General features: G+C 36.7%; 1 pseudogene; it reads left to right on the top strand.

Annotated features, from left to right (window-relative positions):
* Window positions 1-8,741: 8,741 nt before the first annotated feature.
* On the top strand, window positions 8,742-13,249 carry LOC141511951 (ubiquitin carboxyl-terminal hydrolase 14 pseudogene; annotated as a pseudogene).
* Window positions 13,250-14,558: the final 1,309 nt, after the last annotated feature.

The following is a 14,558-nucleotide window of genomic DNA, read 5'->3' as shown; positions in this document are numbered from 1 at the left end:
TGTGCCCAAAGGGCAACAAAAATGTGCATACCCTTTGACCCAGAAATACCACTACTGGGTCTATATCCTGAAGAGATGATGAAAAAGGGTAAAAACATCACTTGTACAAAAATATTTATAGCAGCCCTGTTTGTGGTGGCAAAGAATTGGCAAGTAAATATCGTTCAGTTGGGGAATGGCTTAGCAAACTGTGGTATATGTATGTCATGGAACACTATTATTCTGTTAGAAATTAGGATGGATGGGATTTCAGGGAAGCCTGGAGGGATCTGCATGAGCTGATGCTGAATGATATGAGCAGAACCAGAAAAACAGTGTATACCCTAACAGCAACATGGAGGCAATGATCAACCTTGATGGACTCGCTCATTCCATCAGTGCAACAATTGGGAACAATTTTGGGCTGTCTGCAAGGGAGAGTGCCATCTGTATCCAGATAAAACCGTGGAGTTTGAACAAAGTTCAAGGACTATTCCCTTTAATTCAGAAAAAAACAGATATCTTATTGTCTGATCTTGTTACCTCTTAGACTTCTTGTCTCTTCTTTGGGGATATGATTTCTCTCTCATCACACTCAATTTGGATCAAGGTACAACATGGAAACAAAGTAAAGACTGACAGATTGCTTTCCGTGGGGGCGGGGTGGGGGAAGGAAGTAAGATTGGGGGAAAAATTGTAAAACTCAAATAATATCTTTAATAAAAATAAATTTAGAAAAAAGAGAAAGATGTAACTATAAAAGAAACTTTGTTTGAAGTTCCTTGATTATTAATATCAAACAAAGCATAATACAGGGAGATATGTGCTTCCTAAAAGTATATATTAATAAGATGGAAGATGGCAAAAAAGAGGGATTCCCTATAGATGGTGAAATTTTCATGTTATTATTTTAATAAGACATGCTGCTAATTGCCATGAGTCTCAGAACCATATGAAATTTCCTAAATGTGGTTCATAATTACTTAAAAGAATTTTGTTCCACTGTCCACAACAAGAGGATAAAGAAAACCTAGATCAGGTTATGCAGTTAAAGAAATCCAAAGATCTTGGCTAGACACAGAAAATGGGTCCTCTAATACTTTTAATAACTCCATGTTTTCCTAAAATAAAGACCAATCTTTTATTTTTATCAGAGTTTATTGATGTTTTTACCTCCCCCTGAACTTATTTCTTGTTCAGTTATTTTCCCATAACAAAAAATAAATAAAAATAAAAATCTGTTAGCAAAACTGAACAAAATTGTGTATAGCATATTGAAATATTCAATTTTAATAGTATAATGAAATATCCAGAACCCGTAGTTCTTATCTCTTAATTGTGAGAAACAAAGGTGCTTCATAGCTGTTCCCTTGGATCATAATTGATCACTGCAATTAATCTATTTGTGACTTTCTTTAGTGTTCTTTTTATTTATGGTAATCAATGTATGTTTTCTTGGTTTTGTTTTCTTTGTTCTTCCCAAATCTTCCATGGTTCTCTGAGTTCTTCTTATTTATTGTTTCTTACTGCATAATATTGTTCCATCACATTCATTTTCACAATTTGTTCAGCCCTTTCCCAATTGATGGACATCCATTTATTTCTATTTTTTGCTACAATATAAAGGGCTGGTATGAATACATTGGTATATATAAGACTTATCTTAGCCCTCCTTGAGGTATATGTCAGATAATGATATCAATGGTCAAAAGATATGAACAATTTAATGAATCTTCTCACATAATTCCAAACTGTTTTCCAAAATATTTGTATCAAATTACAGTTTTAGCTGCTGTATGGAAGTGAGGTCCATTATGTATTATAATGCCATATGCAACAATATTTTTATTGTATTGTCATATTAAGATCTGTATGAAACACCACAGCTGTCAATGATTAAAGGATAATGGAGTGTAGTATGGTGGATATGAGTAAACTGTCTCTCCCATGCCTGGAATGTTCTCCCTTCTTATCTCCACCTCTTGATTTCTTTGGCTTCCTTCAAGATCTAACTAAAATCCAACCTTCTACAAGAAGTTTTTCCCCAGTACCCTTAATTCTAGTGTTCTCCTTCTATTGACCATTTCAAATTTATCCTAATATGTTGTATCTGTACGTTGCGGCTTAAATTTCTCTTCCTCTCATTAGACTGAGAGATCCTTGATAGAAGGTTGGCTTTGTCCTTTCCTCTATTGGTTAGTTTCTTTTTGTTTTGCATTCAGCTTAATTCTTAGTTGTTCTCATGTCGTCTCCTCCATTAGATTGTAAGCTTCTTGAGGACAAGGAATGTGTCTTTTCTTTCTCTGTATCCCTGTATCTGTAGTGCTTAACAGAATGTCTGGAACATAGTAGATACAATTTTTTTTTACTAATTTGTTGAGATTGTCTGCAAAGACAGTCTCGAAAAAGACTATGTCATCAGGGAGATGATGCCATAACAAACAAGTGAATTGGATTTGAGTGAGTGGGTGCTGGGCTAAGTCACCAGCCTCACTTTCTCTTTCAGAGTCATCTGGGCCCAGAGGATCCAGGATAGATGTGGATCAGGAAAACTGGAGATGTCCCTGGATGAGCTAATCAGGGTTGATTGACTTAGCCAAGGTCACACAGCTAGTAAATGTCAAGTGTCTGAGGCCAGATTTAAACTAAGGTCCTCCAGGTTCCAGGGCTAGACTCTATCCACTGCACCATTCAGTATAGAGATGGAAAGAGGCAGTTTAAAAGAGATGTCATTGGAAAGCTAAGTAGAAAAGAAGATTTGGATGACTGATAACCAGTCTATTCCACTGATATCACTTTAATGATTAGAGATCTAGAGAAAGATCCCTACTAAGTTAAGTAAACCCTCATAGGAGGTTTACAAGAAGACATGAATGAGAATCACATAAAATGGGAATGTACGGATGGTATGAGATCTTCACTGTTGAAGGGCATGTTGACATCAATGAGATGGATCTATTGAAGAATCCAGAGAAGTGAGAAGATCAGATTCTATATTATATAGGCTGTAGGGGGTGCTGGGCTAATTTCTGAGTTCCCTATGGTTTCTGTATGGGAAAATAATGCTGAGTGATGGTAGTAGAAGGGGTCACCACAAGAGAAACTGCTGCAAAAGGTAAAAGTGAGTATAGTAGCCTAGCTAGGATGAAGCCATAAACTCCCAAAGAAGGGAAATGATTTGGGACAGTTGCTATTGGGTCAACTAAAGATAAATTAGATCACTGAGCACCATGATTTAATCTAAAAAATGGAACCAACTGGCATAATTTGTGGTTGATGATGCTATCAGCACTGTATAACTAGGGGAGAAGATAAATGATTGAGGTTATATGGTTGAAGGTCAATAACTTAGGTCTAAGGAGTAAAGAATTCTAGGATACTCAGAAAAATATAGTTGAAATGAATGATCACGAGATAAAGGCAGAATGAGCAAGTAAGTGAAAGAGGAAGAGGAGAAGGTGGGGGGTGGGGATTGAGGCACTTTAAACCTATAGAGGGAAGATCATAATAAGGGCAGAAAGTAACTTCAAAGAGTGAGGGAATACTTCTGAGTTTCGGATTCCTCATCTATAAAATTAAGGGACTACATATACAGTGAATCCAACAACATGAATAAGGAGAAAATCACAATATACTAGGGAATCAATGCTGAATAATTAAAATAAAACAATTAGGTGTTTTAACTTATGTGGTTAAAATTAAACATCACCAATAAAAGAAAAATTATAAGGAACATCTCCCTTATCATGCCAGAGAGAGAGAGAGAGAGAGAGAGAGAGAGAGAGAGAGAGAGAGAGAGAGAGAGAGAGAGAGAGAGAGAAAGCCTTCAGGCAGAGTGTTATATGGATTTTTAGAAGAAATTCTATTGGGTGTTTCCTGCTTCATATTTTCTTTGTCATAAGGGAGGGTTCAATTTATTTATTTTTTAAAATTTTTTATTCATTTAAGGCAATGGGGTTAAGTGACAAGGTCACACAGTTAGGCAGTTATTAAGTGTCTGAGGCCAGATTTGAACTTACTGACTCCAGGACCAGTGCTCCTAGTTGCCCTGGGAGGGTTCATTTAAATGGGGAAGACAAAGGGGAAGTATTTGCAGAAATGAATGTGATATGAAAACACAAAAACATAAAGCATCAATAATTTTTTTCAAATTAGGACAAAGGAGGTGCTCTCCAAAGTCCTTTTCATTTCCAAATTCTGATAAGTAAACTCATCTTATAATTTCATATTTCAATTTAAATCCATATTGTTTTATTTTTAAGGGAAAACTAGATAGGGCAGTGGATAGAGAACTGAACCTGCAGTCAAGAGGATCTGAGTTCAAATTTGACCTCAGACATTTATTAGTTTTATGACCCTGGGCAACTCACTTATGTTTGCTTTAGTTTTCCCATTTGCAAAATAAACTGGAGGAGATGACAAATCATACCAGTTTTCTGTCAAGAAAACCTAAACTAGGGTCATGAAGAGTCAAAAATGACTGAAACAACTGAACAAGAACACATTTTATCTTTTTTTTTATTTTATTCTTTCCTTCTCTTCTCATCCTCCACCATAAAATAAACTCTTTGGCATTTTATTTGTTTTCCAATTATATACAATAGTAATATGTACCTTTAATTTTTGTAAGGTTTTGAATTTTACAATCCCCCCCCACCACAGAAGACTGTCTGATAGTCTCTACATTGTAAAATAAATTCTTTAAAAACAAAGATCATGTTCTTTTTTACTTTTGTATCTCTTCACAGAGCCTAGACTAGGAATTCCTAATCATTTTTGTATCATTGATCCCTTTGGCAATCTTAGTTAGCTCCTACCTGGGGATATAATTAATCACCTAATAGCTGATAAAGTATGAAAAATAGACAAGAGCAAAACAAAGTGCCCTTCAGGTTCATATGCTTTTTCCCCTTTTTTCCAAGAAAAGGCCAGAGAACACAATTACTTGAATTCAAGTAATTTCCTCTCTCTGGGCCTCAGGTTCCTCATCTATAATATGGAATTTTTGAAAAGATGATCTGAACAGATGAGTTACTCTGTCTAAGATTCTGTCATGCAAGAATGACATTGGGCAAGATATTTGGAAGAAAGGGGCATCTTTCTGGTCCTTTTCAAATCATAGTACATGGACAACCATTTAATCTACCCGGGCACACACCTTTCTAGAGAGGGGAAATGAGAAGAGACAGATATTTCAAGTTTCCCGGGGAGCATCAAGGCCCAAACTCCCACTGTAATTCCTTCCTGACTATGGTTCTCATAGAATATGGCCAACAAATCTCAGACCCCTAGCACATGCAGATGTTGGTCATGGTCCCAAACATAGAAATTTCTTCAACAGGACATAGTTGGAAGGCTGAATAATTGTATACAGAGATAAAAGAAAAGAATCACTGAATAATTGAGCCTTTCTGAAAAGGAGAGAACTGCCAGACTTTTTTGACCTAAATTTAAAAGCCAATATTATAAGAAAAAAAGCAATCTAAAGGAGGAATCTATATATAGGAAGAGAAATTTTAACCAAATAAAGGATAGAGGTTATCAAAATTACCAAATGGATTACTTTTATTTCATAAAATTAAATGTCCTTTGCATGAAAAATTAATGCAACTAGAAAAAGAAGAAAAAATATTAAATGGGAATTTGTTGTCCCAAATATGACTGATAATTGACTGATGTCCAAGATAAATGAAGTGTTAACATAAATACATAATACCAAGAACCATTTTTCAATAGGTAAATGGCCCAAGTTGTAGCAAAGAACTGGAAACCATGTGGTGTTCATCAATTGGGCTGAACAAATTGTGGCATATGAATGTAATCTCATATTATTATGTCATAAGAAATGATGAATGTGAATATGAATGATTCTGAGTAATCAAGAAAACAATTTGAACAATGACTGCGATATAAAGGAAGACAACTTTGAAAGATTACAGAACTCTGATCAAATAAACCAATACTGATAAATTCAAAAACTTTGTGGTAAAGCAAGCTTCTTGACAAAGAGGGGATGGACTAGAAGAGCTATCTAGAAGACTAGTCTAGTCTGCAAAATTAGCGCAAAACTGAGACTCAAACTTTTCTGACAGCCAACAGACATGATCTACTTTGCTTATTTATTATTTCTGAAGGTTTCTAGTAATGGGATAAGTAAGGAGGTAGGGATGGAGATGCAAAAAGAAGCAAAAACTGGAACTGCAAAGTGTTTGAAAAAATCAGAAGAAAATAAATTCATAAATTCAAAGAAAAAGGACAGTTTTACTAATTTGTTACATTTAATAAACACAAAACAAATTGCACATAACAGAGGTTCTTAATTTCCTAGGTCATCTTCTTTTTTGTCCTTTCAATGTTGAAATGCTTACATTTGTTGATGATTAGACTCATAATAAATAAAACTTTTAAAAATAAGAGACCTCAAAATATGAACATTCTCTAAAGAAGACTTCAGCACCATATGGGGGGAAATGCTTCAAATCACTAACAATAAAAGTTCAACTTAAAACAACGCTGAGGTTTTACCTCATACCCAGAATATTGGCAAATATAACAAAAGATGGAAATAGTCAAACTAGGAGGGACTGCAGAAAGACACGCACACACTAATAATACTCTATTAGTAAAGCTGCGGTTTGTTCCCAACCATACTGGAAAATAATTTGGGATTATGTAAGAAAAATGACTAAGATGTTTATACTTTTTGACCTAGCAAAACCACTATTGGGTTGTAGGAGAGCCAAAGATGGAAAGAATCCTTATATACAAATGCAGCCTACTAGTATGTATTCATTTTTTCTCTGTAGAAATCTATTTCAATCAATATATAGCATGGAAAAATGTAAAGATTATCAGACTGCCTTCTGTGGTGGGTTGGGGAAAAACTGTAAAATTCTATGGAAATCTAAGGGGCTACAAAATTATTCCTCAGGGGAAACATGTTCTGTTCAGTTGATGTTTCAAGTCATGAAATCAGAGGCTTCCTGCTCTGTAAGGACCAGTGCCCCTATGCCACCAAAATCCTGCCTTAAAAAAACCCTTGAATATTTGTTTTCAACCTCAGCTGACTTTTTTGACCCTGCATACCATAGTATACAACTACTGTCTACAAAGATACTGGGGTTGTTTGCTATCTCTTTCTCTAGTGGATTATGACAAAATTTAAGTGATTTGCCACCACAGATCCCATTTCCAAATCCAGCATCAAGGGATACTTGAGAAGAATCTCCATTACCAACACTAGGACATCCCTTCATGTATTGATGATTTTCACAAGACAGATGAAGAGGCAGGTCAGTCTAACTGTCAAGAGAGACTCCCAGGCAACCCTTCCCCAATACCCCTTTACCAAACATGGATCATGAAGAGGCAATTGGAAATAGTTTTCAAGACCCAAAAAGTCACTGATCCCACATGCTGAATCAGTGACAGATTCAATCCAGAATAAGGGGAACCTGAAAACACCACACATGATCATACTCCACAGGAGAGCTATACCCCATCATACTATACCCAGAATCAAGGGAACTTTGAATGTCCACCCTCCATGTCCAAATATAATGTATCCATCCCTATCTCACTATCCATATAGACCCCTAAAATTTTTCCCCTTCTCCCTGTGTTTTTTTTGCCTAGCATCAATGTAAACTTACTTTAGGAACCTTCAAGAAAGACATCAATTCTTTTGACAACAGAATAAATAAACATTTTTGAATGTGAATAAAACTTCCCTGGTATAGAAAAAAACTGGAAGCATTTAATAGCATTTTTAAAAAGTGGATAAATATAAATTTAAAATAAATTTAAATTAAAACTAAAATAACCTTTTAAAAAGCACATAAATGTCAAAGTTCTCTGGTTTATTATTCCAAGTTTATTGACAATCTGTCAACCTCCTCCTTTAGCCAAAGCCTTACCTCTTCTTCCCAAAGACATCATACCACATCCTACCTGGGTGGGACTAACCAAAGCTGGGTTGGATACAGTTTAAAAGCAGGCAAAATTTAAAATCAAAAACAAAACAAACCATCAAAAAGATACCTAGCAACAATCCCATAAGAATGGGAGGTCAGTTAGGGCTTAGAGGATATCTAAAATCAGAAAGGCACATCCCCAGGGTTGAAACAGAGACCCTTTGTGGCTTCCTCAAAAGTCTGAATTTCCTAAGGAAGGGTGGACCCAGTTCCAGAGAGGAGAATGTACAGGAGAAAAAGGTTAAGCAGAGGCTAAGGGGTGGGAGAGTTGCAAGGGGGGGAGGGGGGGAATGGTAGAACTTGAGAAAGGAAGGGTAATACCGGGGGGAGAAAATCCTCTAATGGCCACAACATCTGATCAGAATATGTCTTGCTAATCCTAAATCACAACAATGTGAAACCCGAGCAAGTGTGAGAGCCTGAAGATCCAGCTGCTTTTCTCATCAAGCCCCAGTCCTGTCCTAAGTCTGAGGATGAAAAGCAGGTCCCAGATTCTGAGGGATGTAAAGGAGAAAGGATGATGTGATCATTTTCTAATTACTGTAAAATGAAAGTGGACCTTAGGAAGCTTAGAATCACACAGCCATTGTGGAGTCCACATGTGAGAAAGCTCATCTTTCCTTCCTCTCTTTCAGCTGTTGATGGAACTCTACTACCCACCCCATCCCTCTTCCTCTCACCTTTCATAGCAACCCTCATCTTCAATGTTTCCCCAGAGCCCTCTCTTAAAAAAACCAGACACCTGCCCAACTCTAGGAGAGTGGGAGCACAGAGCCATAGCTGACCAGGATGGCAGATTGGACCATGGCTGAGTCTCAGGAAGTACAAATCAGGAAAGAGTGTAACAAAATGGACAGGAGCAGCTGCCTCTGCCAGGAGAAGGGAGATGGTATGGGAGAAAAGAAATCATTGAAGAGCAACTGCAGGAAGTAAGACAAACCCCAGGATTGAGGCCAGGATTTAGCCACCGGGGATTCGTTTGGGACCAGCTCAGTTGCAAGAACTTGAATTAAGGGATGAAACTGAACAAAGGGAGATTCAAGGGGATTATCAAGCACAGAACTTTGAGTAGCCCGGAAATATCTCAGGAAAGAAATTACATGGCTCAAGTTTTCTGGGGAACTGGTTGTTGGCATCAGTGTTAGAGGGATGACTGGAGAAAATGGAGGTTGCTGTTGCATTTAGAAATGGGATGTGATGGGATACCATGTGAGTCCTCTCAGGGGGACCTGGATTTATCTGACCCACGATTTAGTGTTTTTTTTACCTAAAACAGAAGTTCTTTACCACCTTTACAAGGAGTCTTTGTCGTGGATAGGGGGGGGAAAAGTTAGATTTATTTCAAAATAATTGGTTTCCTTTTTTTATGGCATGCATTTTACTTTACTCTTTTCTGAGAAGGGATCCATAGAGCTTTCTTAAACTGTCAAAACCCATGCCCTGCCTAGGTGAGTCAATCAATTAATTAATAGTCATTTATTAAAGCATCTCCTATATACCAGTCTCCCACTGCATCCAGGGTCATCTCCAGTTGTCCTGATCTATATCTTGCCGCTGGACCCAGATGGCTCTAGGATAGAAAGTGAGACTGGTGACTTTGCCCAGCACCTCCTCACTTAAATCCAATTCACTTGCAAGTCAAGACATCTCCTTCCTGACATCAGTGATCTCTTCCAGAACAAAGGACAAACAATAATTTTATACAAGTCACTACTCTAAGCATAGGAATACAAATATGAAAAAAATCCCTGCCTCAATGAAGACAACACAAAAGGAAGCTGAAAAACATTAGGGAAAGGGAAAATACTCAGCCAAGGGCTTGATGGACAAATCTAGAGGCAGCTAAGTGGGATATGAAGACACAGTTGCCCTGTGTGTCTTCCTCAAATGGATGATCTGGTATGCTTGACCCTCATTTGGGGTTGCTTCTTGTGTATTTTGTTTTCCTGAATATCAGTGATTGAAAGTGTGCAGACATGGAGACCATCTTTGAGGTCAAGAAATTTAGAGACCAGGCTCCTCAGTCAATAATGGCTGTTCTTTAGAAATCCCCAGCCATTTTTCTAGAACTCTTGAAGAAAATGACCAGGCCAGGGTGGGTAGATAACAAGCCAAAGGTTATAAGAAAAAGGGAGCCTCACCCTTTTCCTAAGAACAAGCTTCCTTTGAGATTGAGCCAGGTCCAGACCTTGTATGTGAATCCAGAGCAGATGGACCCCTTAGGGGAAAGGGAATAAGTGCAAGACTCCAGCCCCACAGGCTCAGTTACACTTCTTTATGTAAGACTAATACAGTCACATGCTTTAGGGATTTAAATCTATCAAGGGGATCTATAAATACAAGAACAAAACCAAGGGAAATTTTGGAGTATCTTAAATTTTAAATTAAAAAATAGAGGAAATTAAATCTACTTCTAATAATGAAAAAAGTCATTAAAATAATTTTGATATGTACATAATTTCACATTTAATATTTTAACAAGAAAAATATCACTAGCATTAACTCTTTCTTACAGAAACCTGTTTCATAACACAGAACCCATGTATCCTTTGGCACACTCTTTGGTAAGTTCCTGGATCAGGGAACTGCCACAGCCTGGAGTTCTCTTTCAGCTTGAGGATTCTATGGCTTTCTGTGGCCCTGGTGACTCCAAGGCAATGAAAGCATCATTGCTAGCACTCAGAGGAATGCTTTCAAGATGATAAAACATGCCCCCACCCTTCTAACATTCAACAAGTCTTTCAGAACAGCAGGGAATAATCTAGCTTTGGCCCAGGGGGACAGGGCAATTGATCTGATTTAAATAGGGCTTTTTCCAGCTCCAATTTCCAAGGAAGATGGACTACATTATTTAAATCTGGAATGTGAGGGGTATCATAAGGTCAGACTGAGAAAAATGAGCAGTTGATAATTTACTGAAACTAGAAAGAGGGATTCAGCAGACAGGGCCACTACCTCTTGGCAGCAGACTCATATATTATATATGTTAAATAATCTTGGGTGGGGGGAGTCCCTTCCTGAAATTAGTTGTAACTTCTCCCCCTGCTCTCCACTCCATTCCCCAACTCATCCAATATGAATGGACAATCTGTTGAAATATGTTCCATCAGAACACGTATCTTAGATAGACAAATGGGCAATGAGCTAAACCCAGAATTGAATAGGAGGAAGACAAGCTGTATCAATTCTCCTTGAGAAATTACATAAAACTTCAAGATTCCAAGTTTCTGAAAACTTGACATTTAAGCAACATTTTCAAGCTACAAGGGATACTACAAGTCATATAATACCACATTTTTTGAAGATTTAAAATTAAGAATCATCCAAAAAGAAATGGAGAAGGGCAGGAAGGAGCAGGCTGTGCTACATCAAATGAAGAATTGTGTACTCATATAGGACATTAGGAAAAGAATGTATGACCAGAAGGGGGAAAAATGCCAGTCTCACAACAAGAGTAAGAGACAACTAATGGGTAGCTTTTTTATGTTCCATTGGTATTCATGCAATATGAAGAAACCTTGAGCATGAATTCCTAACTTGGGATCCACAGATTCCAAAAAATTGCATGGAAAGATTTTAGGAGGTCTATGTACTTGGATGGAGATGAGAGAGCTCCATCTTTATTTTCAATAATCTCTAATTGAAATGAACATTTCTTTTAATTACCTAAAAATAGGATTTTGAGAAAGGTTCCATAATCTTCACCAGGATGCCAAAGCCCCCAACCCCCACAACACAAAAATGACTGGATCTAGAACAAGATCCCCAGTACATTGGTGACACCTCTTCATGGAAAATTTATGAGAATCTCAATGAAAGTTGTATGGATAGATTGCACTCTATACGCTAGACTAAGGAAGCACATTAATGAGATCAGAGATGCCCAGAAATATTGATGTAGGGAAAAAATACAGAATGAGGATTATTCTAAAATAAATAAAAAGTTAAACAATAAATTAATAAAATTAATAATAAACTTAATACTGTTGTTTTTTTATTTTTAAAGAGAGACTGAGGCTGTAACAACATTTATCTGCTTTCTTCCTCTATATTCTTATTCTCTTTCCTCTGAGAGTAACCCAATTTATCCTCTCTATATTTTATTTGTATGCAATTGTTTGCATGCATATATAAATTTGATGACAGGGGCTATGTTTTGACTTTTTTTTTATCCTTAGTTCTTAGCACAGGATCTGACCCAGGATAGGTTCTTAATAAGTGCTTATTAACTTTCATATATATATATATATATATATATATATATATATATATATATACATATATATATATATGTGTGTGTGTGTATACATATACAGTTATATGTGTATATTATAATCTTTATGAGAACAGTATGTGCATGTTTGATAGATATCTTTGATTAAAAAAACATGAAAAGAAAATAGAGAAGCCTTCATAGGTGATTTCTATAGCAGATCACAACTTTCTAGCCACACAAGCTGACTAAAAGATGTAAAAATTATAAGATCCTATTCTATCTATTTTTATTGATTTTTTATAAAATCATTTAGTACCCAGGTCAAGCCAAACTGTTTACCCCCCCCCCCCCCCCATCAGCAGCTGCAACTCTTCAACTCTTCCTCTTCCTATTCCTCCTCATTTTCCTACCACTCCTCATTAGCCACTTGTCCTGGTCTTACCGTGCTACTTCTTCCATCAGCCACGTTTCCCTTCTTGCTAATGTAAAATGGGGGAAAGAGAAGTTTGTTGGGATAGAGTTGAATATTGATGAACCTTTCAAGAGATTTAGGGATCAGGTTTTTTTTGTACTGACTGGCGTCTAGCCTTCCCAACAGGAAATTATGGTGAAAGCAGATACTCTGAAAGATGATATATGGGGAAACAAGAAGATAGAGTGGAATTGCTCAGTTAATGATGGATCAGCAGATGCCCTTCCTAAGGAACCCATAGCTAGAACGGTTTTCATAGAGACACGGCAGAAGAACAGCAAACATCTGCTAAAGAATTACCATGTGGCTTGTTACATGGATGCTATAGTTGTTACATTTGTCTCATGAGGATAGCCACTCTATACCAAAAGTCAGAGATGCCATTCAAGTGTATGCTGACATTTTGCAAGCTCCACAGGAAATGGCTTCCACCAGGTACATTATTGTAGCCCTTAGAAATTTGTTTAATTCCGGAGTCAAAACGTCTTCCAGGATCCCCCCCTATTATTTTATTGCAGTTTTTGCACATGGATTTTCCAATAGTTTGCAGAGAAAGTTGATCAAGGATCTTATCTCCATCAGGATGCCAATGAATGTTGGCTGCTGTAACAAAAATTGTATACTTTGGAATAGGAATGTCCTGTATGGCAAAGAAACATTTTGTACATAAAATCTTCCAAGATTTGCTGGCTATCTACTTGCCCTGCTAGTTAGATTGGGTTTTTTAACTTTGTTTTATTTTCTTTTTATGAATAGAAGGAATATGTGAATGCTCAGGTACTTAAGGATGTTAAATTTCCTCTTATGTTGGATATATTGGAATTATACCTTCCAAAACTTCAATCAAAAAAAATCTCTTTTGTTGAAAATTCAAGGCTCTAGAAGACAAAAAAAATAAATTAATTAAGTCAAAGCAATTTAGCCAAAGCAATGGTTCACAGAAGGAAGATAAATAGAAACCATTTTCTTTCCCTGATGATAGAGCCTCTAATAAATATGGTTATTATGACTTAGAAGCATATATATCAGAACATCTAGTTCCTTAAGCCATAATGTATTATGGTTAAAAAAAAAAGAAACAAGGATGGCTAGGTTGCACAGTGGATAAAGCACCAGCCCTGGAGTCAGGAGTGCCTGGGTTCAAATCCAGTCTCAGACACTTACTAATTACCTAGCTGTGTGGCTTTGGGCAAGCCACTTAACCCCATCTGCCTTGCAAAAACCTAAAAAAAATAAATAAAACAAGAAGAATGGATTAAGCTTGATGATGATAAGGTCAGCATTGTTACACCAGAACATATGTATGGTGTATGCTGGAGACTGCCACAAAAGTTCTATTGTAGAGGCCTTGAAGAGTTGAAATAATTAGAAAAGTTTATAATAGCATTCATTTTAGCTATTTCTTGTCAGGTGTGGAATAAATGTTGTTTGATGATCATTTCTAAACTCCAGAGCTTTAGAAAATATTTGAAATGGTTCTCCACTATTTTCCCTTCATATGTGGTCAAAAGAGTGAAATAAGACTCGAAAAAAGAAGATTTATCTTTGAACTCTGCTGACGCTTTGTGAAAGAATTTGTGAAAGAATTCTTTGTGAAAGAATCAAGCATGGAGACTTTTTTAAAAGGCCTATTTCTCAAATGCCTTTCAATTACTACCTTCTGTCTTGCTATTTAATTTTTCTTTCTGTTTTTCCCAGACCAAGAGTCAGCAATCAAATATTTATTGAACACCTGCTATTCAATCATTTGTTGTTAGTCTTACATAGTTCAAACCACCATTCAAAATTGCCTTTCTTTTTGCTTTATATAATAAAGTTTTGGCAGCTAGGAGGTATTGTGTGTAGAGAACTGAGCCTGGAGTCACGAGTTCCTGAAGTCAAATATGACATCAGATTTGCATGACCCTGGGCAAGTCAC

This window comes from Macrotis lagotis, chromosome 2 (assembly GCF_037893015.1).
Source record: "Macrotis lagotis isolate mMagLag1 chromosome 2, bilby.v1.9.chrom.fasta, whole genome shotgun sequence".
Taxonomy (NCBI): domain Eukaryota; kingdom Metazoa; phylum Chordata; class Mammalia; order Peramelemorphia; family Peramelidae; genus Macrotis; species Macrotis lagotis.
The sequence above is the reverse complement of the archived record's forward strand: the minus strand, read 5'-3'. Positions and strand labels throughout refer to the sequence as shown.